This window comes from Panulirus ornatus, chromosome 4 (genome assembly GCF_036320965.1).
Source record: "Panulirus ornatus isolate Po-2019 chromosome 4, ASM3632096v1, whole genome shotgun sequence".
NCBI lineage: Eukaryota > Metazoa > Arthropoda > Malacostraca > Decapoda > Palinuridae > Panulirus > Panulirus ornatus.
The window spans coordinates 81710863-81734273 of record NC_092227.1 but is presented as its reverse complement, the minus strand read 5'-3'; the positions used below and the strand labels follow the sequence as shown (position 1 = coordinate 81734273).

Genomic DNA, 23411 nt, shown 5'->3' with positions numbered 1-23411 from the left:
CGAATCTGAATAATGGTTCTTTAACCTAATTCAACTGAATGTGAGAAGAGAAAAATGAGACATTTGTTGAAGTCTGTTTCGCTTTAACATACGTACTCGGCGTGGGTTGTGGATATGTAAGAGTTCAGCTGTCTGTATATGTATATACCTTATTCATCTCCTGAGATTGGGAATGGATGAATGATAACAGATGGATGAAATAGATTATGAATCTGTTAAAGATTGATATTACTGTTAAAGTACATAGTAAGATTTTATGTTCGCTAACAATTTTATTCGTCGGCTGGAAGTGTGGTGCGCTGCCAGACGGCCGAGGTGGCTGGGAGTGCGTTGGCTTGATAACGGTCAGGCGCACCGCCATGTGTATTTGCCTTTATTGTTGGACTTAATTTGTACATTAAAACAATTTTTTTTTTGGAGGATACCTCTTCACGCATGGCAGAGAGTAGTTGATGCTTCATAAGACCTGCGGTTGAAGGTAAGAGAAAATCTACGATACCTGCAGTTGTATAGAGAATTTTGCCATTAGCCAGGCAATGATGTGGCTATAATCCAGTAAAATCCTGCGGGAGTTGGAATCGTACATTGCACCAAATGGCTGTCACTTAGAGTCATGATTAGAGACAAAGAGAAAGTCGGGCATATCTGGGCATGCTTATTATTTATGCAAGGACGAGTAAGTTGATCTTAGTTGACCACCAGAAGCCGGAAAATACTTAGGAATCAGAGCCCCGTGAAATTACGTTTTGTAGCTACGTAGGTGAATTCTTAAGGTAGTAGGCGTTGTCCACCGATGACACTCTTATGTCTTCTCTCCGAAACTTTATTTTTAAGATATAGGTCTATCCCGCTCACGACATTAGCTGTTTAGTCGTCTAGAATGTTTTAATTTGCCCCCAACCATGAAATATCTAAGCGCTTTTCAGAAGACTTCCATGTCCCAGCCGCGACCACTACCGGGAGGTAAACAGTTCCAATAAATCAACAACTGTAGCTGAATTTTTTTCTTATATTCATTTTGTTTGATATGTATATATATATTTTTTAAGATCTTTTCATCAGTGCTGCGTTGTATATCCTATGCCCATCTCTGTAAATTAGCTCTCATTTTTAATTTGCGGTTAAAATTTTTTTTTTATGCGTTTCAGTCGTACATCCCCCTTAGCCCTTCGGTATTACAGTGTGGGGTTATGGTTAAGCTTTTCCGATGGAACTAGCCAGAGATTTTGGGAAATATCTTGGGATTGTGTTATCTCAGTCGTGAACTAATGACTGATAAGTCATGTAGAGAGGGAGCTATACCCGTTGAAGGGAACGCTGCAAACTTATCGTCTTGTTTAATAAAGGTTACAGAATGTATGCTGGTAGTTACAAACTTGTTGGTTTGACATGAATTGTGTGCAAGGTTTTAGAATGTATTGTTACGAAATATAGACCCTTCAGTAACGAACGAAGTATTATAGTATAACTAGGAGCTAATGTAAAAAAAATCCTTTCAACAAAATGGAACTTGTGTCAGACAGTTTGTTTCGTTGAAGGGGAATTGATGATTAATGGTAAAGTTATACTTCATTGATGTCACTGTATTTTATAAATAAATGCAACAAGATTTAAGAAAATGGTTGGATGTAATGTGGAGTGCTTGGATGGGATAATTTCCGTTTTATGCACTGGCTATATGTATGGGATGATACAGCTAGGGCTATGGGTGCACAAGTTCTTGCCTTACTTCAGGAGGACAGTGAGTCAAATATCAATATTTATGAAGATCATATTGCAGAATTTGATATAGTTAGTAGAGCAATACAGCATTCCATCAGCAGATAACCTTTAAGAGTGTAATGTTAGGTTATACATTAGGTTTCTTGGGTTGATATTGTGTTTGTTGTAAAAGAAAAGAAGAAAGTATGAAAACATGGAAGTCACAACTCAAGAAGCCAGACCAAAATTATCATTGTTTAAAGTGGACAAGAATTCTACAGACTATGATTGATTTTTTGTGATTTTCATTGATACTGATGTTGGGATTGCTGCATCCCACGAGTAAAATGATCTCGTATACCTGTAGCTTCCCAGGTGGACCTTTTATATCCTATGAGAATTAGTAAGAAAGAGTGGGGAGTGTTGTGAAAATCTGGAGAAATTCAGGTTTTATTTGAAAATAAGTGAAATGTAAGATCAAAAAAATTTCCTTGAGATGAGGAATTTGACCTGAAGATTAGAAGTGTGCTAAAATGACAACCATACTAAAGAAGGGTAACAAGTAGCTAGCTGGAAACTACAGACTAGTAAGTCTCACTGTTGTGTTTTTAAGCTGCTGGAAACTGGTGAGAAATGCCCCTGTGGAATGGCCGATACTGTACAGTAGGCCTACCAACGAACAGTTTAATTTGGGAGGTGGAAGATATGCAGTGCTTGCTATTTAGAATATTAGACACTGAATTATTAGACATGGGAGGCAGTATAGATAAAGTGTACTACAATTTTAAGAAAGCATTTGACTAAGTATCTCATAGGAAGAGAGAGTGGAGCCATGTGGAATGGGAAAAAAAATCCTATTTTGGGATGAATAAATGCCATAAAAAGTAACAGGAAATATAGGTTTATTATCAGTGGTAAATCACCAGAGTAGCAGGTAATCTTTGAAATTCCAAGGGATCGCTGCATGACCCCAAGCTACTTACTGTAAGTATTATTACATTACCTAATGTTGTTAGTGAGTGTAAGGTGTTCTCATATGTTGATGACTTAGAGATATTTAAGGATGCTGGCATATTAAACATGGGGAATTGTCATAAACTTCAGGGCAGTGTAAATAACATGTATGAGTGGGCCTTTTAAAACCTTTTTAAGTCGTGACCCAAGTTTAAATTTTACAAATGTGGAGTCATGTATTAAAAGAACCAAACTGACCAAAGTACTTGATACACTTTGCCGACTGAGAAATGAGCTTTAACTGATAATTAAGGACCAAGATAGCAAATTAACCTCATCTAGTTTGATAGAATAAACAGAGCTGGTTCTGTAAGGGAAATAATCAGAAAACGTTATGTATTTCTTGAGGATAGATTCGTACTGCTTTGTAAGCAATTGTTACACTTCGCTTTAAGTATGCAATTCAAGTTTGGACTCCACATCTAACTGCAAGAAAGGTAACAAAATTGATAGACTTAACATACTAGGAGGGACTGAAGTGTATAGATTAAATCTAACAACACCCGAATCTTGAAGATTGAGGGAATATCTATTCTATATATCTATATCTCTGATGCCTGTTCCCTCAGGGAAGTCCCATCAAGGGGATGGCCATGACAAAAGTCTCCCTGTCCTTACATATCTCTTTTGCATACACCTTCCACACATTCTTGTACCATTTTTATTCTCCCATGTCACAGGTGGTTGTCCTCTCACGCCAACCTCTGTAATTGTACTGTTATATGCTCTCCATGTAAACTCTGTCATGCATTCTTTCCACATGCCCAAACCATCTCATAGTATTATGTTTCACCCAATAGTCTCCAAAGTACATTCCATTTGCATTCCCTGCTGTATCACATCTATCGTAGACCCCTTCATTTTTCTTCATTTTTACTAGTCATACCACATGCTCCTCTGAAGTAACTCATTTTCACCTCTTGTGTGTCATTCCATGTCCAGGTTTTGGCTGCGTAAGTCAAGGTTTGGAGGACAATGCTGTCTCATAATCCTTTCGCTTTCATACGTACACCTCTACCTTTTATTCTATTAAGGGACCTAATGACCTGCTCTCTCCCTTACCTCTCCTTCCAAATCACCAAACTTACTCAAGATAGCATCTACATAAATTCACTCACCTCCTCTAGTCATTCTCCCCCAAATCTGTAACATGGTTTAGCACACTTTCTTCTCTCACTGTAGAATACTTTCTCTCTGTTTCCTTGAAAACGCCATGACTTTACTTTGCATTCACTTAACTTCAGCTGCCTACACTACACACATCGTAAAAGACATTTCAACCTTCTGCAGCCCCTCTTCACTCTCAACAAATAACACAATATCATCTGCAAACAGGCTAGTCTCTTGCCACCATACCCCACCACCAGACTCCATCTCTTCACCCCCTTTTCCAAGTTATGCCTTCGTCTCTCTTATTGCTCTGTTCATTATTTGTTAAAAAGCCACAGTGACATTGCACAGCCGTGCCTCACACCTACATGTTTACCAAATCTTAAACAACTTTTCATCCACTCTTACACATGCATTTGCTCCTTTATAGAAGGCTTTTACACCATGCAACAGTTGTCCCCTACCCCATTATCTTTAATGTGTCCCACAAAACATTATACTCCACTTTGCCATACATAAAAGCTGCATAGAACTCCTTACCATTCATTAGATACTTTTCCACAGTCATTTTCACCTCAAAAACCTGATCCACTCATCCCCTGCCTATCCCAAAACATCCCTTGCTCCTCACTTATTCTATATTTGGTCACTTCCACCACTCTGTCAATCAACACATTGAGGGGTATATTTGTTTTCAATAATAGAAATGATACAAGAGGGCATAAGTATATGGTTTACAAGGAGCACTAACAGCTGAACATGATGAAGTACTTTTTTGTACATAGATTAGTGACCTAATCTGAAAGAGGTAGGAAGTGCACCAAGAGTGAAAGGCTTTGCAAGAAGGCTAGATAAGCATTTAGTTAATGAACCTGGAATTTAGATCCTAGCATCAAAATACCCATCACCCAAAGTTACATGTACTTAACCAAACAAAGTAGTGATGACAGTTGGACATTCTTCAAGCCTATGGTTTGAAAAGGATCCGTAAGCGCTTATAAAACCTGTTAATACTTACTTATCTGTACGTAGGGGCAGAGTTAGTTAGAAATGTAACATCATTATTTTATTATGTTTCATCATATGCTGAAGGATTCTATTACTCTTTTGTGGCATAACTAGGGTGGAGCATGTAGGACAGCTGCCCTAAGATTCATCATAGATGAGGGCACAAAGCTCCAGCTACCTAAATGATCAAAAGTAATTTTGATAATTTCAAAGCACCATGGAATGTAGAGAAGTTTTTGTCAGTCCCACTAGGTCTTCTTATTTTATAATTAATTTATTTAGTGCCATTATGTATTTTGATGTATTAGGATTAAAGAACTAACAATCATGAGCAGGTGAACTTTCAGTCGATGGTTGATTGAAGATTATAAAGGAGATTATAATTATAAGAGTTTGTAAAGCATTAATGGATGATAGGGCAGACTGGAAGGGAAGGAAAGAGATATATAGTTGGATGGTTATTTGGGATTTTGGCTTATTGACTGTCGGGGTTAAGGTTGTCATGGTCAAGTTATAACCCAGTTGAATAAAAAGAAATACCTTCAGGCATGGAAGACTGTTATAAGATTGTACACTCTCCCTCCATATATATCCTTTTAGAGATATAGGTTGATTATTTGGGCTTGACATATCAGCCACCAGGGTGATTAAGGCCATTAGTGTTAAGCTTTAAACACTGATTTGAAAGTTTCAAACATCTGTAAGGGATAAAGGTTAATTGGTTATTTAGGCTATAGGATTGTTGACAACATCCTTTCCCCCAGACAGCTCACAGGCATAATTATGAAACTACTGCAACAAAACAACAACAAAAAACAGCTATAAGCCAAACTGTACCCCTGAAAAGAAGAACCATGAAAAAGCTACACAAAATCCAACCTTGAGTAACTGAACTACATTTCACTCCCGTCGATACTTGCATCACAAAGCCTTAAAGAATTCCTTGCAGTAGGTGCTGTTAACGTAGCCTTTTGGTAAAACTTTAGTTTAAGTGCAGACAGATATCTAGCAGACATCATGTATAGATTTAAGAAGTTGAATGACAACAGAGAATGTTCAAGAGATGGGATGCCATGATTGCAAACTCCTTCCCTGTATAGTATAGTTACGTAAGTGAATTACAACTTAAACCTAAAAGTGGAAGCTTTTAAACAAAAACCATTGTAAACCCTTCAAATCATCCAATTCTCCCTCATGTTGCTACCCATATCTTTGCTGTCTTCAGTATACAGACATTTAAATACTGATCCACAACAGAATCAGCCATTATATTTCACTCTTTCATATGCATCACAGCCTTAGACCTTGCACCATTATACCATGCAGCATGCAAACCTCACACAGACACAACACATCCTGGATGGCTTCACTTTCCCACAGTTACCCTCCATACAACATTGGGAGCAATAGATGTCAGCAGAGGACTTGATACTTTCTGACACTTGTTCCCAGACACATTGCCATACAAAAGATTCTTGACATTACCCTCAACAACAATGAAAGAAAATGACTAGCCAAATTCATAGCTGGCTGGCAAATCAGAGTCATTCACTAAGGCTTCATCTTCAAAATCCTGAGGCTCTTTAGTGGAGCTTCCTAAGCTCTTTCCCAAACCATCTTCAGTTTCTTCATACTTGACCTCCTAACCTTTCATTACCTCTTGCATACCACACTGTGAAAGGCCTCGCAGTGATATCATAGCACCCTAATACAGCCCAGGCAGCAGGAAACAAGTATTGTTATATCACTGATGTAGAATGCTAGCTTACTTGAAAAAGAATGTCTTCATATATTCAAAAGTTTATGGTCAACCTCATGACCTAGTGAAGTCTTTGGGTGGTCTTCACCCCCATAGCATGGGTTAGGCCCAGGTTGTTGGATGGGGTTGTTGAAAGCAGCATCCTTCAGGCCTACATAGCTCTCATAGTCTGGCTGGTCTTGTTCACTTTGTAGGTACTTGTTCAGTGCACCCTTAAACTTCTCTCAAATGTATCTCATGCTGTTTCTTATGTTTGTAGGCAAGGTGTTGTGAAATCTTTGGCCCTAGATGTTCAAGGTGTTCTCTCTTTTCATGCATATTAGGCCTTTGGATTTCAGAGATAGTATTTTACAAAGTCTTCCATGCCTGTTGTGCCAGCAGGATATAATTTCCAAATGTAAGTTGGGAACCATACATTCTAGGATTTTCCAGGTATAGATGATGATACACTTTTCCCTTCTGCACTTCATGGAGTATAGGCTCAAGGATTTCTGACATTCCCAGTAATTTAGTTCCTTTACTACATTAATGTGGGTTCTGAAAGAGATCTGAACACTTTCCACAATTTTGCCTACTTTTTAGGGTGATGTAAGAACACAGCAATACTTAATTCATGAAAGAATTATTGGCCTGAATATCAGTCATTATTCATTCTTTGCTTGTCTTGAAGGTGTCATTAGTTATTCTTTGCTTGTCTTAAAGTTTTGCAGGATCTAGCTTACCATCCTTCTACATGAGGCAAGTGCCTTTTTGTTGAGTTTGCTGAAAGTTAGGTTGTTAGACTTTCTCTGAGGTTTTTCACAGGGAGATATATTTCTGGCAATACCCACTTGGGTATTGGAGGGGTCAGTGATGGCTGTGTGGTGTACCTTCATACCAGTGGTTGTCAAGTTGCACCCCTTTGACCCAGGTAGTTTTCTTTTCTTTTTGCCTCACCAAGTCGTGGACTTCAGCTATTCTGTCCACAAACATGCAGTCTCACCTTGTCACACATAACACTTAACAACGCCCTTGCACAAGTCATTCTTTGTAACTATTTTTTTTTCGGTGAGTGCCATGCCTTTTGGCAAAATAGTTCAAGAAATAGATATAAGTAGTTAGTAGGAACATTAGGCAGGAGCATTAGGTTGAAGAAGTTGGTATGAACATTAGCTGGGAGAATAAGGTAATAGTAGTTGGTTGGAACATTATTTAGTAGCCTTTGAAAAGACTATGCTAGAGTTACCCTCTGCCAGTGGCCTATTAAGGGTGAGGCATGGAAGTCTGAGAAGTGGCACTGAAGTTCACCAGTAATGGTGACTCTTGTTGTGGCAACCCACTCAGTGGGGTTACCAAATGGGGCAAGCATCAGAGATGTAGATGGATAGATAGGTCTTTCACATTTTTTAGCTGCTTTATGATAGCATCTTTGTGTAATATTCTATATTTTTTTGGTGTCTTCGTTTCCATCATATTGGAGGAATTAATGTTTATTTCCATTGAAAACTTGTTATTCTCAGTTGCAAAGGCAAAGATTTCGTTCACGTCTCATTGTAGCCTTTAGGTATCTATTGCTGTGATTTTTATACTTATTCTTGTATCATCTATAATGGATGATGTGGAACTGTGGCTTGCATTTGCATCAGTGTCAGATTTGAGAATGTAGGACAGGAGGTATGCAAATATAGTTCCTGTGGGGACTAAGCTTTTACTTTGGTGGCATTGGAGATGGCATGGTTTACAATTATGTGCTGTGATCTATTAGGCAAAAAGTTGTGTACCTACCTTGCAGTTTTTCTGATTATTCCCATCTTTCAAATTGTATGTGCTGTATCACCTTGTTCACATTTGTCTGATGCTTTTTCAGTCACTGTAAATCACCTCGATGTTTTCTTTGTTTTTCAGAACTTCAACAGTAGTCAGACAGTTGAAAGAGGCAAGATCTTCTGCCCTGAAACCATGTTGTCTTTGGGTATGTATATTGTTCACTTCCATAATCTTAGTAAATTTGCCTCTTGGGGCTCTTTTGAAAAACTTCATAAAGTATGATTGATGTAATCAGCAGCTTGTCTTTTGAGGCTGCTTTTCTTCCACCTTTGTGGGGTGGGGCTGCATGTGTCAGTTTCAGACTCTTGAGAATGATGACAGAATCTAGACTTTTTCTCCAAAGTATATTTAGTGCTTCTGCTAGAAGTGTTTTGCATTTTTTTCTATGGTTTCATGAGCCCTGGCCTGGGGCACAGTGCATGGGCATGCTCTTAATGGCCTCTCTCAGAATCTTGTGTTGAGATAGTGATACCTGCTATGTGCATACTAAGGGATCACTGTTTAGGAAGAAATCTGTTAGGTCATATATCCCTAATGTGGTTTTAGGCTTAATGAGTACTAGTTGATTATGCCTTTTTTTTTTTTAATCCTTTTCAGAATCTCACTCATTTCCTGTTAGTTGTCTGTAGAAATACTTTCTTCTGTTTTCAATGGGCCAATGGAGTTTTTGGTCCTGGATTTGCATTTTGCCTATGAATGAAAGTATTCTAGGGTGTTTGACAGACATGAATCCAACTTGCATCCTCCCATCACTCAGAATTATCAACCACTTCCACTTATCAAAACTCCATATATGCTGGATATCACATATGATGGCCATATGGCATTCACTTACCTTTGTACAAATATTGCCACAAAGGCTGTAAACAAATTAATGTCCTCAAAGCACTTGATAGCACACTGAACCAGATTAAATGAGAAAAAGGATCCTATAGTATCCTTTGATAATGGTTCATCTGTTCCTCCCAAAACTATGCCTGCCTGATCATCCACCCCATCAAAAACAATTATTGGTAAACCATGCAAAACAAAGTGCCCAGAACAATTATCACAAGCTTTGTAACCACATTAACCCTCCACACATCAAAAAATGCTACCAGTACAACCTCACTTAAATTTGCTTGGTACTTGGTTCTTGAGAAATGCACTAAATCCTCTTCATCAAAATTAGTCCAAAACCAAACACTTAACCCCAGGTAGAACTAACAAGCTTACCCCAGCTTTGTACATCAGCAATCACTTATCCCCTCTCCCATCAAACATGACATTGACTAAACACGCACAGTGAAATGACCCTTGTAGCACTAGACATCCACCCTCGCAGCCCAGTCTTAAACTCCATCGCTCAGACGTGTACAAGTTATACTTTCTTGAACATATCACAAGACCCTTTTTGTTGAAGATGTAGCTACCACAGTGAAGACTATGAATGCTCTCATCTTAGTTATCCTGTACTCATCCCCCCCTTCCCACCATACACACACACACACACACACACACACACACACACACACACAAACATGCAACATAAACTTTTTGACTTGTGGCCCTGCCCAGTAGACATGACCTAGCTTCATGAGTACTGCAAGAGCTCCAGAATAGGGGATTCTGGGGCAGGAACATAAGGTAAAGTGTACTTAACAAAATATATTCAAAAGTACTGCTGATAATTGATAATTTTACAGCTCCAGGACTCCTTTTATGGGGCTCCTGCAGTTTCAGGGTTGTTATCCAATCAAGTGTTAGAACTTGATGGATATCCTTTGATTGAGAACTTTCTTTATGAGACTGTACTTTTTTTTGTCTGTTGACAGTAATGCTTCCCCATTCAAAGGTGACTTTTCACCTGCAGTGTACCCACATGCAAGTGCAGCCTAGCATCACTTGATAGGGATATAAAGGGTAATGTTAAAATCTGTATGTAATTAGATAGTCTTTATATTTTGTCTACAGCTTTTAACTTTATAAACCTTCTTATAACTTTTAAGTATTGTTATGGAAAATATGCAAAAGTAGGATTAATGAATTAGCAAAAGATTTAATCTGCATGAATTATCATTTTAAGATATGTACTGTATCCAAAAAATTATTTAGATTTTTTTTCTATGGAATAATTTGTATTGAAATAGTTAACTTGAGCAACTTCTTCAGGAGTTCAAGATAATTGCAAGATGACAGGTATAGCATTGTTTGGTTATATGTGTTATGCTGATTTACCTTCTGGGTCATTATCACATCCACTGCAACTGTTGAATGTACATTAAAGTATTTAATTTCCTATTCACTGTGGATGTAGCATGTATGATCAGAATGTGTGAATTACCTTCTCTGCCTTGATGAAAAACATACAGCCATTAATACTGAAATCATTCCATGCACTGTTGCCGAACACCTTAGCTTATACCTTTCCCATACATTGATAATTCTTAGCGACAGGGTCGAGGAAGTTTGTACGAACTCTTTACCTTCTCACTTTGCAATAATTGTTGAAGCTGTGAAACACAAAAGAATAGATATTAATGGTGAAGACACTTAATATTTATTTTTGTGATAAGTACCTCACATCTTGCTACATGTGCTGGATTTACTTCCAGAGCACCTCATGCATCAGTCTGCAGAGTAGCCTAACCTCTGACTATTAAGTATGTACTAGAAATAGAGATTTTCACGCTGAATATGAAATTTCAGGATATGCTTCAACAGTGATAGGGCAAATAAAGTAGGTAGCAGTGTCTTTTATAGCACATAAGTTATTTCTCTCCAGGATTGGTTTGCCCATTGAGCTGAGACATGCCTCCTGATCCTCAGTGGTCAGAATCCTGTAACTCCTAGCCTTTTGGATAAGTTGTTAGCCCTTCACCCTTTGCTAACCACCCACTTTCTGACATTGTGGCATGGGTATTTCACGTCAATGTAGCAGTTTGTGTGTGTGTGTGTGTGTGTGGATGAGTTGGTGAGGGAAGTGAATGCAAAAGTCTTGAAGAGGGTAAGTCTGCAATCTGTTGGAGGTGGGGTAACCAGGGAGGTGAGTCAAGTACTGTTTGCTGGTGTTAGATTTAAGTGAGAAACTGCAAAAGCAGATTTTTGGATATGTGTGAGTTTGTGAAAGGAGGAGTTTGAGAGTAAAGGTGTATAAGAGCAAGGTTATAAGGCTTAACATCGAAGTGAGACAGGTTTGTGGGAGTGTGGGTTTGAATTGATAGAACTTGGAAGTGGTGTGTTTTAGATAACCTGGGAGTGGACATGCAGCAAGTGGAATCCTGGGAGCTGATGTGAGCCATAGGATGGGTGAGGGAGGTAAGGTCTTATTCATTAAGGAGCATGTGGAAAGATAGGTCACTGTCTCTGAAGGTAAAGCTGGGTATGTTTAATAGTATAGTAGTTGTGATAGTTGGATTAGATGCATGAGTCCAAGGTCAAAAAGTATGGAACAGGGTGGATGTATTGGAAATTAAATGTTTGATGACAGTATATAGTGTGTGGGGGATTAATTGTACATGAGGTATTTGAATGAGAGAGCTGAAGAGAGTATTGAAGTATTTTAGACATATGAAGAGAATGACTAAGAGGGTGAGTATGTCAGAAAGTGAAGGAACAAGGAAAAGGAAACCAAGGAGGAGATAGAAGGATGGAGTGAAGGAGGCTTTAAGAGTTTGGGACCAGTAGGCAGGAGCATTAGGTAGAAGTAGTCAGTAGGAACATTAAGTAGGAGCCACTGCTTATGGAGACTCGATGGCCATGGCCACCCTCTTGGGGAGTTCCATTAGAGAACAAGCATCAGAGGTATAGATAGAAAGATAGACATATAGGAGAGTGCAAGACATGGATGGGAAGATGAAATTGGAGCAGTGTGCTGTCAGTAGGGGAAACCAGGTAATGAAATAGTCATGAGAAATCATGAGAAGGTCTATGGGGCCTGGTTGTGGATAGGGGCAATGGTTTCAGTATACTATACATAATAGCTAGAGATTGGCTGATTGATTTTTGTTTTTTCATTTGTTCCATATGTTACTTTCCTGCCATAGAAAATGATGAACAAGTTTGAAATATGTTTATGTATGTAGTATTACCTCGGGATCAGTTTCTGTTAGAGAGTCCTGGTGTTACCCTGGACCTTTCTAAAGGCTCCTACTGCCCAAGTCTGGATTGCAGTAGCAGGAAAATATTGACGTCTTTGGAGTGAGATCTTTGATGTGACTTTACTCCCAGTGATACTGCCTTGCCAAAGATGACTTTTCACTTGAATTGTAACCTTCAGTAGGCAGATTCTGGTAACAATATTTTGAAATAATTTTTATATATATTTATTTATTGGAAAGGATCACAATTGAGTGCATGATCAACTATATTCCTATGAGTTCATGGTGGGAGGTAGGTGGATTACAAATGGTAGTGAGTGGGGGGGATGAATTTATAAAGTTGCTAGTGAAAGAGAAAAGAGAGGTGTTTGGGCCGTACTCAGATAAACAAGTGGATTTGTATGTGGCATTTATAGATCTGGAGAAAGCATATGATATGGTTGTTAGAGATATCTTATTGAAGGTTTTAAGAATGTATATGGTTGGGGGAGAAACACTGCAAGAAGCATTGTGAAGTTTTTATCAAGGATATAAGGCATGTGTTTTTGTAGGAAGAGAGGAGAGTGAATGGCTCCAATTGAAGGTTGGTCTGCAGCAGGCATCTGATGTCACCATGGTTGTTCAGTTTGTTTATGGATAGAGTGGCGAGGGAGGTAAATGTGAGTCTTGGAAAGAGGGTGAGTATGCAGTCTCTGGGGGATGAAAAGGTCTGGGAAGTGATTCACTTGTTTGCTGATGAAACGACACTGGTGTCAGATTTTAGAGAAACTGCAGAAGTTGGTGACTATGTTTGGAAGAGTCTGTGAAAGGGAGAAGTAGAGAGAAAATGGAAATAAAAGCAATTCTAGCTCTGTTTTCAGAGGCTCCTGCCTTACATTCCTACAGACTGTACACATTTGCTTGCCATTTCCTGCCTAAGCAAGGTAGCTACAAGAACAGGTGACTGAGCCTTAGAGGGAAGATGCATACATGCATAACTTACATTACCTTATCTTCCTTTCCTTGGGAGTCCCTTCTATCCTTATGAGGCAGCAGCACTCAGAAAGTCTGCCATGTCCACTGGTCAAGACCACAGCTCATAAAATCTTGTCATGTTTTGTGTTTCTTTTGTGCAGAGAGTGATGAGCAATGAAATGGTAAATGCTTGGTGTTGTCTTTATGGTAGATGCATCCTTGGCATGAAGGATTGTAGGATGTGCTGAAACTTTATTTGTAGTGTTGTAGTGATGGATGTTGTCCAGAACATAAGTGGGAGTATGTCTCATGTTTGCCTAGGGAATGTGGTTCCTGGTGGGTTGGAGTTTAAAACCGAGTTAAGAAATTGGTTATGTATTGTTTGTCAGGTTATTTCAGAGTGTATATATTTTGATAGTATTTTATGATACTTGGTAGAGGTTTGTGGCTGGTTTTTCAGTAGTGTATCAAGATTATGTTTGTGTATTTTGGGAGAAAGGATTTCACTGGAATAGGGTAGGGATGTTTCTTTAGTAGGGGTCTAGGATGTGATGAGAGTGGATTTTCTGTAATATGCACCAGTATTAATAGGTCTTGTGATTCACTATATTGAAGAGTGTCAGTTTTTAGTTTGTCTTTCATTGATTAGGTTTGTGATAGTATTATTTAGAATTCAGAATTGTTCTCTGATTTTTATTGATGGTAAGTTATATCTGATCTGGTTTCTTTAGTTTGCGAGGTATGTAACTTATTGAGAGAGATTTAGGTTAAATATCCTTCTGTCTCCTTATGATATGTGGTTTTTGCTGGCTTGGTTGGAGATGCTAATGAAGTGTGAGGTTGCATGATCTCTGGATGAAAGTTCATCTGTACTGGAGTTTTGGAGCTTTGTTTCCATGTACTATGTGAAGGTTGTTTAGTCTTCTTTCCTGTACATTTTTTAACTTTTTTGTGGCTGTGTTGATTAGGTGGGTTATATGTAGCATTATCAGGATGAGCAAGTGGTCAGAGTATAGTTTGTGTAGTGTACTCTTGTTGGTCCATGTGTGTAGTGCTGGTGAGCACCATGTGATGTTTGCCATGGTCGGATGTTGGAGGTGGTGTGTTAGGAGTCTGGTTAGGTATTATCATAAGTTGAGAATATTGAGAGGTTTGCAGTTGGTTTATGAGTAGTTCACCTTGGGGATCATGGGTATGTGTTGAACCAAGAGGTTGATATTGGGCATATTGACGAAGGTTTTGCAGTTAGGGAGTGTATGGGGTTAGGGGTTATGTAGGTGTTAACTGTGTTATTGTGGGTTATGTTAAATTTTATACTTATGGGCTATCTTTTTAGGGTACTGTCATTGCCTTTGAGCTGTTTTTTGGTGTCATTGGTTTTTGAAGAAAATATGGTTTGGTGCACAAGTGTTATAAATCCCCATCCTTGTCTGTTAACTGTTGTTCATTACAGATATATAGAAAGATATTGTTCTTAGAAAGGTGGGATTGTAGATCTGGGTGTGTTTCTGGTTTCTTGGATGATGTTTATGTGGTAGTAATTGGTAGGCAGCCACCAACTAGGGAGGTATACTACCGTTACTACCAGCCTTGGTATCCGGAGGATTAGTGATGGCTGCATAGTATTCCATCTCTAGTGGTTGTCGCATTGTACTTCTCTAACCCAGGTAGCTGTCTTTTCTTTCTGCTCTACCCACACTAGGACTGCTGGCATTCTGCCCACAATCATACAGTCTCTCATTGTCAGCATAACTCGTGACAACTCTTGATTTACACATCTCAGTCTTTGTAACTAGATTTTCCTGTGGTAAGTGCTGTGTGCTAGCCCTACCTTTTGGCAAAAAAAAAAGGGGTAGTAGTTTGAAGTTACAGATAGGAACATTAGACAGGAATGTTAGGTAGTAGTAGTAGTAGAAGTAGTATAGGTAGGAACAATTAGGTATGAACACTAGGTTGAAGTAGTATGTATAAGTAATCAGTAGGAACATTAGGTGGCAGCCACTGGAAACAACTGTGCTATAATTGCCCTCTGTCAGTGGCTTTTTATGGTAGAGTCACTAAAAGCATAAAAAGCAGCACTGGAGTTCACCAGTTATGGAGACTTTTGCCATGACCACCCCCTTAGGGGAATTCCCAAAGGAAACTGGCATCAGAGATATAGATATAGGTTTGTGTGAATGTTGTGCTGTGTACTTGAGAGTGTGTGTTCTATTTTGTTCATTGAGAGTTTGTGTTGGAAGTGAGGGGTTTTGTGTTGCTGTTCGAGTGGTTGCTGTATTTCCAATGTGCTAAGTAGTTTGTAATGGATTACAAGTGGAGGATCATCTGATGGAGTAGTATCTATTTAGTTAAGTCATTGGCTTACATTAGTGGTTGGGAAATGATGACCAGGCCATCAAATGTGTGTTAATATGTAAGATGTTTGGGTATGACCCATGGTCCAGCACAATGGTCAGGGACAGACTGTGTGGTTGTGCTTCACTTGGGAGTTGGGGTAGGTGAGACCCTTTGGGGTAAGAAGCTCCTGAAGGGTTTGGCTAATGTTGGCTGTAACCCAGTCTTCTCTTATTGAGTGTAGGCCTAAGGCTGCAGCAGATGTAATCCTTCTGGTCTTCCTGCCTGCACTGCCAGCGCATGCTGGTGGGTCTCGCTAGCATGTGTATACATATATATACAGAGGAGCTCTATGAGGATAAAAGGGGCTCTTTGGACAGGAATTAAGAAAGCACTTTTTTTCAGAAAATTATCTCTTTTGTGGTAAGCAACAAAAGTTGACCAAGATGAGTCAAAAAAGGTTTACTTGCAAAAATGAAGGCAGTGTTGCTAGTGCTCGCCTAACCATGACAACACTGTATCAGACTGATGCAGCTGGTAATTCTACCAATTGCATTGTGTCTTTCTTATTAGAAATTATCTTTAAATGATATTGATTATAGCTATAAAAGATTTATTGTATAATGCACTAACCCTGCCTTTTGGCAAAATGGTAGGAGCAGTAGATAGAAATAGTAGGTAGGAACATTTAGGTAGGAGCATTATGTAGAAGCATTAGGTAGAATTAGTAGTTAGGAGCATTAGACAGAAGAGATTATAAACATTGGGTAGGAGGCTTTGAAAACACTGCACTAGAGTTGCCCTCTGCCAGTGCCTGTTAAGGGTGAGGCACTAAAGGCCAAGAGGCAGCAGTGGAGTTCTTTAGTTATGGAGACTCTGTTGCTGTGCCCACCCCTTTGAAGGAGTTCCAGTTGGAACAGGCATCGGAGAGATAGATAAAAATTATTGAATATTTTTGATTTATGAAAATATTCACATTAAGGGGATACACGTAGGGGACATCAGATGTTTAGAGAAACTGCAGTCACCGGATTAATTAACTATACATTACCTGGTAGGTAGACTGATGTGATCATCTAAAAGAGAAGTGTTTCCATTAAGGAAAAACAGTACTTGCACAAAGAAGAAAAATTAAGTGTATATATGAGAAACAGTTTATGAAAATTTTTAAGAGCCTGGAAGGAGGTTGTTGCTGTAGACTTAATTAATGTTTAGTGACAACCCAATATTTTTTCTCCCCCCAGCTAATTTGTTAGTTTTTGAGTTTGACAACTTTTCTTGTGTTGGTTAGATTGAATGTAGGTTGATTTGAATGATTTGTTAATGAAGTGGCATAACTGAAGTATGTAATTATCAGCAAATGTCAATCACAGTCTTAAAATTGAATCAGCATCACTTTAGGTATAATCAAGTTTATTAATAGTTGCCTTTGGTCTTGTTTTTCAGGATCACACATGTCAGTATAGAAGAGATCTTCCGTTTACACTATTTAAAGAATGATCAAAGCAAGTTGATGTCACAATTTTTGTACCAGTCTTCATACGAAGGTAAGGGTCTAGAGTGCTGTTTAGTAACTCGCATTACTTTAAGGCCTAACAAAAATTTTCTTCAGCGAGTGATTAATGTTTTTTTATGTGGATAATCTAAACCAGCTGATAGTAATTATTGTATGCTGCTCTATGGGCTCTGAGCCATGGACCTACAGTACGTATTCCTGTCAGTAAACTTATTAAACATGAAGGTTTGTTATGCCTCTGGAGGGCATATCTGATTTTCCTGATAACTTTAATTTACTTTTCAAGATATCAGAGATCAATTAAGAGAAGAAATGTTTACCTAGCTCTAAGAATGGAGATTGGGAAATTTCTCAGAATTTTACACTGGTGCCTCTTATGAAGGTGTTCTGCAAAACACTTGTGAAGGTAGTCAAAGAGTAAGTGAATTATTAGTTGCAAAATGCAAACTACCTAATTGAGAGACAACATTGATACAGGGAAAGGAAGTTGTGCACAACAAATATTTAAAACTTGTATGAGATAATGAGCTCTATTTTAGATAAGAGATTGATGAATGGATTATGTATTCCTGGACTGTCATAAGGCATCAGAGGTTGGTAAAGAAGCTGAAGTATAAGGCAAGCATAAAGGAGAGACTCCTTTGGTGGATAGCAGGTAACCTTATTGGGAGGAAACAGAGAACACATATAGAGGAGCCTTCTTGAAGGGGGTTGAGGTCACAGGGCTGCAGAGCTTGGTTTTGATACCATATCTGCTCTTATTCTGTTCAAATGGTGTATCAGAAGGACTTTTATGGATAATGGTTAGATCATGTGAGAAGCTTGGAATGACAGGGATTGCATCATCTTTCAAGATGACTTAGACAAGCTCCATGATTGGTATGATACATGCTTAACGAAACTCAATCCAAGTAACTGAAAAGTAATGAAGGTGGGACATAGCGAAAGAAGGCCTTGTTATGAATATGATGTAGCAGGGAATAAAGTACAGAATCAACAGTGTACCTAACCTGTCACCAGAAAGACTTGGCCTGTGAAGTTTTGAGGAGACAAACTGTCTTCTGACAAATATCAGCACTGTAAAAAGGATGTAAAGAAATCCTTTTATAGTGTCATAGTAAATGATGAATAAGTAAATTTGTATTATAGGAAAGTTTAAGAGATTAGGTTCCACGAGTGCAGAACTCCTTTGCGTACAATGTGGTTAGGTAATTAAACATATGCAAACATACTTGCTTTTGCTCACTTTTTCACTTACCCATCCATGTTAGTTTGCTTACTCACTTGTTGATTCAGTTACATACTCACTTGCTCCATCATCTTTCTGTAAACAACACAGAATTTTAAGCATGTAAACAAACTAACAACAGCTGATCATAAACAATAAGCATTGCTTAGATGATCAAATCTGATCCCTTATAGTCCTCTGATCCCACTAATAATTATAACTATCATTTTCACTTGTGCATGTGTCCACCCTCTTTCCCTTTCTTGAAATATCAACTTTAGGAGTTTAAAGGCGTCTTAGTAGTCTTTTTTGTGCAGATTTATGCTGACTTTCATTGACGAGTACATCTTCACTGGCTGGGATGCTTCCAGTTGTGCTATCCAAATAGCAGAGGTCGTCGTGGCTGGGATAGAATCCTACATCCCTTTTACTAAGTTTTTCCTCTCTGAATTGTGACTCATTAGCTATTTATGTGATGGTTATTGCATCGTTGGCTTGTGTAATGGACCATGGAACCCCCCTCCTTAAAAAATAAATTCTTGTTCTTTCAACTTCCCCTTTGTTACTCTCATTCCACCATTATTGGACTTATTGGAGAGCTGTTCGTTTTAGAGTCGAGCATGCCTTCATGTGAAAGAAGTTTGCTGGTATTGACTTACTTTTTTATTGATGATCCTTTCTGGTTCCTAGCCCTAGGAATCTCCTACATGTGTAATTCAATCTTTCCTCCTCTTTTATTTCTTGATCAATCAATTGCTAACTCTGCTGCTGATAAGATTAGTTGTTTTGATGTCCTGTTCTGCTTTAATTTCACCCTAGATTATTCCACTTCTACTCTTCCCTCCCACTTCTCTGTTTTCAATGCACAAAGTTCAGAGGTCTCCCTGTTATGGATAGACAAGGTGAATGGACTGGATGGCATACTTCCCCATGTCCTTAAGGAGTATGCTTCTGATTTATCTCTGATCCTTGTCATGTTATGTTTCTTGCTAAAGAACCAGTGTTTCCTTGTATAAAGTATACCCATTTACAGTGTAAATTTCTAATCATATTTATGCTGTTTCTGAGTATGAATTAAGAGCTGAGTGAACAACTCACTTAAAAACAAATAGATGAACAAATTCCATGTTATCATCCCAATAGTTGCCAGCCTATCTCCCTATCACCTTTTAGTGTGAAAGGTTAGGTATAATTAGATATTTTGATGTTTACCTTTGGTCACCCTTTTGATCTATCCAAAGTCTTTAATTAAAGCTCCTTCAACTTCATTTTTCTTAAACTTTTACAATCTCATTCCCGACTTTCAGATCACCATTACATATTCCTGTGGTGATCTTGTGTATGTGACCCACCATTTATCCTCCCGTTAGACTTTTAGTGAATCATGTCCTGAGACATATATAAAGCATTTGACAGTGTGACATGTTTGCATACACAACTTCCTTCTTTTGGCTTTTCTGCTTCTCTCTTCTGTATAGTTTCATTTCCGTTCATCTCATTATGATAGTGACATCTCCCTTGTACCAGTCAGCATTGAGCATTGTCATCCATTGGGGTTCTCTCCCATTGCTTACCTTCCTTCCTGATTGTCTCCTTAAATGAGTTTTCTCTCTCCAACTGTGTTTGCTATAATGCAAATGATTTCACCTATACATACTTCAGCACGCTTTTCCTTAGAACGACTGTTCACTTGACTGGATATGCTCTTTTATCATTTTTCTGCCACTGTTTGAATATCTGGCTGTCATGTTGTACCATTTGTACCCTATAGAGGTCTCTTCCATTAGTAAGAAGGCATAGGAAAAAATTCTGCTTCACCTTGTATCCCAGCAACCTTCATCATAAGTGCACAACCATTGACCTGGGGGTCATGTGGATATGATAATTGTGGAAAGTGCTTAGATTTTTTTTATGATGTTTGTAATTAGAGTAACATTTGATATGTATCAGTTTGTGAGGAAAGTGAAGATGAGTAACCCAAGAAATGTTAGGAAATAAGTGACTTAGTTATTTTAGCACACACATATGAAAAGGAGGGAGACCTTCACTAGAGGCATCTCCACTAATCTCTTGCTCTTGAAAGAAATTGCTTAAAATCTGGGCCTAATTGTGGGGGTGATGGAAAGCTTTGGTAAATTTTGATAGGTAAAGAGCTTGAATATTTCCAAAGAAAGACCTCTAGGACCCATTTCATGTATGTATGCTATTGACTTTTCTGTCCACACAGTTATTTGTAGCCTGAAAGGTGTAAGTTTCTAAACATGTTTATGGTGTGTCTTTAAATGAGTTGCTCATTTGACTCTTGATTCATACAAAGATAAACAAACACAAATTCACTGTCCTCCCAATTATTACTAGCCTGTCTCCCTCTTAAAGATTGTTAGTGTGGAAGGTGTAATATTTCTAAATATGTTCATGTTTACCATCACTGCTTAGCTTGTATATGATTTAAGAGTACAACTGAAAAAGAAGCTCAGTAGATTGAAAGAAAGTCATCTCCATGTCCTTCTCTTGTAATACCTGTCAGGCATGTCATTTGCACCCTCCTTCACTCCACAAGAAGTAGTGGACTAGACCATTGCAAAAGTAACAGTATAACTTTCTCTTTACTTCAGTTTCTTTTAAAGACTGATTTGTCATTTCATAAAGGAATTTTTTTTGTGCATGTCATGATGGAATTTGTGGACCATTTCCACTGTTGAAGAGTTAATACATACTTATGCAACATCATGGAGTGGGGAAATGGTAACTAAGTGATTCAGCGGTGCCAAAATGCAGATATTACTTATATTTTTAAATCACGCATATTTTCAATGTTAAATTTGGAGACCTTTGCATAAAGAACATCAAAATCTGTATCCCAAAAGCTGTAGGTAGTGCATATGTACCACAATTATTTTTCTTAGAACAGCTGTTTCATGTGTGTAGGAGCCTCATTCTCTCCCAATATGGAATACTGCTTGTATATAGGTGTGGCCCTCATTCTTCCTTTTCTCTTACAAAGTGGAATCAGAAGCCTTATTAACTATCATGCTATTCACCTTGCTTACCACCTGCTGTGTTGTCGCTTTCTTCTTTCATCAGTTACTGATTTCTTGAATTGTCTGTATGTGTCCCAGCATCACTGACCTGGCTGGACATGTAGCATGTTTCTGGCTGTTGTTATTGTAACTGCTTCTTACTGCATCTCCTTCGCACCTTGGGTATTATTGTATCTCCTTCTTTCCTCATGAAACAAAATAATGAAACTGTAATTTGTCTTTCCTGCTTCCTTTAACTTTTCTATATTTAAGACTTTGGTTACTAAACACCTGAGGGAATTGGATTAATTCTTTCTGCATTCTTTCTTCACATGTTTTAACCAAGCTTTCATCTGAGTTGGCCATGATTAGAGTATGTTTTTACCAGTGCCATGTCAGCAGTGGTTAGAAGATATTAAAGGAATTTAGGTTTGAAATAGAAAAGCAAAATGGAACTAAAATACAAGAAATATTTGTCTCATTTAGCATCAAATCAGTATAGGAAAAAAGATGGTAAAGTGTAATGCTGGAAGGAATCAGCAGAAAAATTAACAAGTTTATCCGATACAGTTATTGATTTATGGGCAGTTTCAAGATGCAGAATTAATTGATCAAATCATTGCATAGAAATATGGTAGCAAGATTAAACATGTAGATGTAAAGAGCAGGTATATCAATATAATCAGATTCAGAATACTGATTGGGCTGCAGAGTAAGGTTATGCATGTTTATTCATAAATTTACGTTCCAGCGGAAATGATAAAGCACAGAAGCTGAAATTATTTTCAGCTCACTATTTCATGTAGAATACTCTTTTCCATAATTTTGGTAAAAATATTTGTACTTTTGTCTCAGTTGTAATACGTCTCGTTACAAAAGTTTATACGTGTAATTCTGGTGCTCTTTAAAATATGTTTCTGTTCAACTCAATTTTCTTTATTATTAATTTTTCATAAATATTTACTGGAACCATGGAAGCAGAAGTGAGTCACAGGGTGGGGGAGGGGTGAAGGTTCTGGAAGCGTTGAAGAATGTGTGGAAGGCCAGAACATTATCTCGGAGAGCAAAAATGGGTATGTTTAAAGGAATAGTGGTTCCAACTATGTTATATGGTTGCGAGGCATTGGCTATAAATAGGGTTGTGTGGAGGAGGGTGGAAGTGTTGGAAATGAGATGTTTGAGGACAGTATGTGGTGTGAGGTGGTTTGATCGAGCAAGTAATGAAAGGGTAAGAGAGATGTGTGGCAATAAAAAGAGTTTGGTTGAGAGAGCAGAAGAGGGTGTATTGAAATGGTTTGGTCACATGGAGAGAATGAGTGAGGAAAAATTGACAAAGAGGATATACGTGTCAGAGGTGGAGGGAACGAGGAAAAGTAGGAAACCAAATTGGAGGTGGAGGGATGGAGTGAAAAAGATTTTGAGTGATTGGGATCTGAACATACAGGAGGGTGAAAGGCGTGCAAGGAATAGAGTGAATTGGAATGATGTGGTATACCGGGAATGACGTGTTGTCAGTGGATTGAACCAGGGCATGTGAAGCATCTGGGGTAAACCATGGAAAGTTCTGTGGGGCCTAGATGTGGAAAGGGAGGTGTGGTTTTGGTGCTTTACACATGACAGCTAGAGAGTGAATGTGAATGAATGTGCCCTTTTGTGTCTTTTCCTAGTGCTACCTCACACACGTGCGGGGGAGGGGGTGCCATTTTACGTGTGGCGGGTTGGCGACGGGAATGGATGAAGACAGCAAGTATGAATATATATATGAGTATATATGTATATTATCCCTGGGGATAGGGGAGAAAGAATACTTCCCACTTGTTCCCTGCGTGTCGTAGAAGGCGACTAAAAGGGGAGGGAGCGGGTTGCTGGAAATCCTCCCCTC

The 23411-nt window shown here is 38.5% G+C and overlaps 1 protein-coding gene and 1 long non-coding RNA gene across 3 annotated transcripts in view; one reads left to right on the top strand and one right to left on the bottom strand.

Annotated features, from left to right (window-relative positions):
- The first annotated feature begins 309 nt into the window (after positions 1-309).
- The window catches only part of LOC139745870 (uncharacterized), a 33457-nt gene continuing 10355 nt past the window's right edge, over positions 310-23411 (top strand). The window contains exons 1-3 of one of the 2 annotated variants that reach the window (XM_071656508.1): positions 310-478; positions 8477-8543; positions 17212-17312. The gene's annotated coding sequence lies outside the window, so the exon portion shown is untranslated. Of the gene's footprint in view, positions 479-578; positions 677-8476; positions 8544-17211; positions 17313-23411 lie in introns of those variants that run through there. The other variant, XM_071656518.1, reaches the window with a different exon arrangement.
- Positions 10404-23411, bottom strand: part of LOC139745879 (uncharacterized) — a 195844-nt gene continuing 182836 nt past the window's right edge. The window contains exon 3 of the long non-coding RNA XR_011712013.1: positions 10404-10890. This is a non-coding gene — a long non-coding RNA (uncharacterized lncRNA). The remainder of the gene's footprint in view (positions 10891-23411) is intronic.